The following is a 4,083-nucleotide window of genomic DNA, read 5'->3' as shown; positions in this document are numbered from 1 at the left end:
AAAACGAAAGGATTTGTTTAGGTCATGTGAGTTAATTAACATTCAAAAACATGCTACTGAAAATATAATGGATTATAAGCACTAAATTCGGTATTTATTTTTCTTTTCTTTTTTCCTACTTAATCTACTATATATGTATAGAATTATGTGATGTTTATAACAGAGAACATAAGCAATTAAATGACCATGTTGCAACATTAGAACCAAAATTGCCTTTTTTGCCAGAATCCATTTATGCAAGTGCTTAGGTGGGACTGGCTCAATACTCTCAGAGATAGGTAAACTTAGGTTTGGCCAGACAAAGCCACAGTGATTACTTCAGAAACTGGTTACTTAGAACCAATGAGGCTCAATGACAAAGAAGGTAAGAAGTCATCAGATTCATAACATATTTTGATGATGCAGTCAGCAGGATTTGCAAATAGTTTAGATGGTATAAAAGAAAGAGAAGAGTCAAGACTGATTAACTTGAGCATTTGGGTGATGGTAGCCACATACTGAGATGGGAAACACAGGAGAAAAAAGTTTTAATAGAATAAAAATTAAAGGTTTAGTTCTGGACATAATAAATTTGAGATGTCTTATTAGACATACACGGGTATAAGACATGCCCAGCAAACAGTTGCACAGGTGAATTTAAGATAAATTTAGAATTCCTTAGGGTAGATTCCTAGCAGTAGAGTTGTTGTATCAAAGGTTATGTGCGTTTTTACTGAGTTGTGCTGGAGCTAGCTTCTGCTGGCTCATAAGAGTTGATTGTTAAATTTTCAAGAATTTTTTGAGCCAATTGTTAGAGATATCCATTTAAAAAATTAAATTACATAACCTTACAATTAAATACATTATTTTTAAAAAGAAGGAAAATGGGGGGAGGGGGAGGTTGGTCAGAGGAGGTCTAGTGGAGAGCTAGGATATTCACCACTGCCCAGCAATAATGGGCATAAATGAGGCACTCCTGTCTTTCCCAGGCAGAATGGTATCATTTGAAGCACTAGTGGGGAGTCAGAAATTCCATTCCTGCACAGCAGTAATGAATAGCCCCCACCTTGCATGTAAACAGAGTCCAAACTGGAAATCTGGACTTGTACCCTGACTTCTACCCCAACTTGTCAGTGATGAGGTGGTGGGCATTTCCTTTCCCCTGCCATATAGATGTCAGGGAAAGCTAGCTAAAACAGGAGATTTAAATCATATGCATAGTCTTATAACACAAAACCCCCAAATATCAAAATTTCAATAAAAAATCATACACCCCACCTGGAACCAGGAAAATCTCAAACTAAATTACAACCTGAGATGATAGAGATATTAGATCTATCCGACAAAGTTTAAAGTAGACATCATAAAAAAAATACTTCGAGCAAATGTAAAACGAGCAAATGTAAAACCATGTTTGAATCATAGAAAAATAAAAATTCTTGGCAAAAAAATAGAAAATGTAAAGATGGACTAAATGAGAATTTTAGATATGAAAAATATAATAACCAAAATAAAAACTCAGTGGATGGGCTCAACAGCAGAACAGAGGGATCAGAGGAAAGAACTAATGAACTGCAAGATAGAACAATAGAAATTACTCTATCTGAACAACAAAGAGAAAATAGACCAAAAAGGAAAAAAAAAAAAAAAGAACAGAGCCTTAGGAATCTGTGGAATCATAACAAAAGATCTAATGTTTATGTCAGCAGAATCCAAGAAGAAGAGAAAGAGGGAGTGGTTAAAAAAGTATTTGAAGAAATAATGGCTGAAAACTTTCTAAACATGGGAAAAGACACATACCTACATATTCAATAATCTGAGTGAACCACAGAAAGGATAAACCCAAAGACATCTAAACCAAAACATAGAGTTAAACTTTTGGAAACTAAAGACAAATTAAAAATCTTGAAAACAGGGGGAGAGAAACAGTACCTTGCCTATCAGAGAAAAACAATTCAAATGACAATGGATTTCTCATTGAAAGTCATGGGAGTCAGAAAGTAGTGACACACCACTTTTAAAATACTAAAAGAAACAAACTCTGAACCCAGAATTATATATCTGGTAAAAACACCCTTTAGGAATGAAGGGAAAATCAAGACATCCTCAGATACAGGAAAACTAAGAAGTTGTCACCAACTGTAAGAATGGTTAAAAGAGTTCTCTAAACAGAAAGGAAGGGACTAAAAAAAGCAAGGTTGGAGCATTAAAAAGGATGAAGAAATATGGTAAAGAAAAATAAAATTAATTAGCTTTTCTTCTTTTTTTGAGGTTTCTAAAACATGCTTGACAACTGAAGCAAAATGTTTACCAGTGACGTGGTTATACATGTATGTACAAGAAATATTTAAGACATTATAAAGGGGGGAGTGTAAAGGAAAACAAAGGACAATATGGTTTCTATACTCCCTTCAAACTAATAAATTGACATCAGTAGACTGTGATAAGTTATGTATGTATGATGTAATACTTTGAACAATCCCTAAAAAAACTACACAAAGAGATGCATGATAAATAAATAAAAATGGAATTCTAAAAATATTCAAGCAATCCATAGGAAGGCAGGAAAGGAAAATACAAAGACAAAAAACAGGACAAACAGAAAATAAAAAATAAAACGACAACTTACACTCTAAAATATCAATAATTACCTTAACTGTAAATGGTCTAAATACAAATCAATAGACAGAAATGGTCACAGGCACCTGGGTGGCTCAGTCAGTTAAACGTCCATCTTCAGCTCAGGTCATGATCTCACAGTTTGTGAGTTTGAGCCCTATACCAGACTCTGTGTTATCAGCTCAGAGCCTGGAACCTGCCTGGGATCCTGGGTCTCCCTTTCTCTCTGTGCCCCTCCCACGCTCGTGCTCTGTCTCTGTGTCTCTCAAAAATGAATAAACATTAAAATTTTTTTAATAGATATAAATGGTCAGAGTGAATTAAAAACACAACCCAACTATTTTATAAGAAACTCACTTCAAATATAATGATATAGTCAGGTTGACAGTAAAAGAACAGGGGAAAAAGACATCATACAAACATCAATTAAAAGTAGTAAGTAGTAGGGTTCCCAGCCACTACAGTGACCACAGTGACTTGCTCACACCAGTGCCACCTATAGTTTGCTGAGCTCCAGCCTAAGAGGGGTAAGTAAGGAGGTTTCTACACCATGACTCCTACAAAGCCAACTGCAAATCCACTAGTGGTAAAGTACCGAGGAAGCAACTGGATACAAAAGCTGCTCTCAAGAGTGGGCCCTCTACTGGAGAAGTGAAGAAACCTGTTACAGGCCTGATACTGTGGCACTCTGTGAAATTAGCCATTATCAGAAGTCTACTGAACACTTCTGATAACCAAACTTCCTTTCCAGCGGTTAGTACAAGAAATTGCTCAGGGCTTCAAAACAGATACGTGTTTCCAGAATGCAGCTATTGGTGCATTTCAGGAAGCAAGTGACGCCTATCTGGTGGGCCGTTTTGAAGAAACCACCATTTGTACTATCCATGCCAAACAAGTAACAATCATACCACAATAAATCCAGCTAGCACATAGCATAAGTGGAGCACATGCTTAAGAATCCACTATGATAGAGAGGAAGAGCCAAGATGGCGGAACAGCATGGAAGTTTCTCGTGTGTCTCGAGACCATGAAATACAGCCAGACCAACATGAAACCATCCTACACACCTAGAACACTGATTGGAGGATTAACACAACAATCTGCACAACCTGAACCACAGAATTCAGCAGGTACGTGCCGCAGAGAGGTGAATTTGGGGAGCAAGAAGCCGTGAAAAGTAGGGAACCACTTTTGAGGGTGGAGAGAGGATGGAGACGGGGGACAGGGGGAGCATACTGCATACACCCCTCCCCAAAAGGGGTGCTTTTCCTGTATGCTCCCCCACTCCCCAAAAGCAGCTGGCGAGAAAGTAGAAAACTGGAAACAGCCACAGGGACTAAACTAAAAAGGGAGAAAATAGAAAGGAGAAAGGAGAGGGTTTAAATTCCATTAAGACTGTAAACAAAGAGAGCACAAAGGCTGCAACTCCGCAGCCTGATACCTGGTGGTGCTCTGGTGGGAAAGGCGAATCCTCAGGAACAGAGT

The 4,083-nt window shown here is 37.6% G+C and overlaps 1 pseudogene; it reads left to right on the top strand.

Moving 5' to 3' along the window:
* The first annotated feature begins 342 nt into the window (after positions 1–342).
* Positions 343–3,514, top strand: LOC115519711 (annotated as a pseudogene).
* Positions 3,515–4,083: the final 569 nt, after the last annotated feature.

The sequence above is a fragment of the Lynx canadensis genome, chromosome C1, assembly GCF_007474595.2.
Source record: "Lynx canadensis isolate LIC74 chromosome C1, mLynCan4.pri.v2, whole genome shotgun sequence".
NCBI classification, from domain to species: domain Eukaryota; kingdom Metazoa; phylum Chordata; class Mammalia; order Carnivora; family Felidae; genus Lynx; species Lynx canadensis.
The sequence above is the reverse complement of the archived record's forward strand: the minus strand, read 5'-3'. Positions and strand labels throughout refer to the sequence as shown.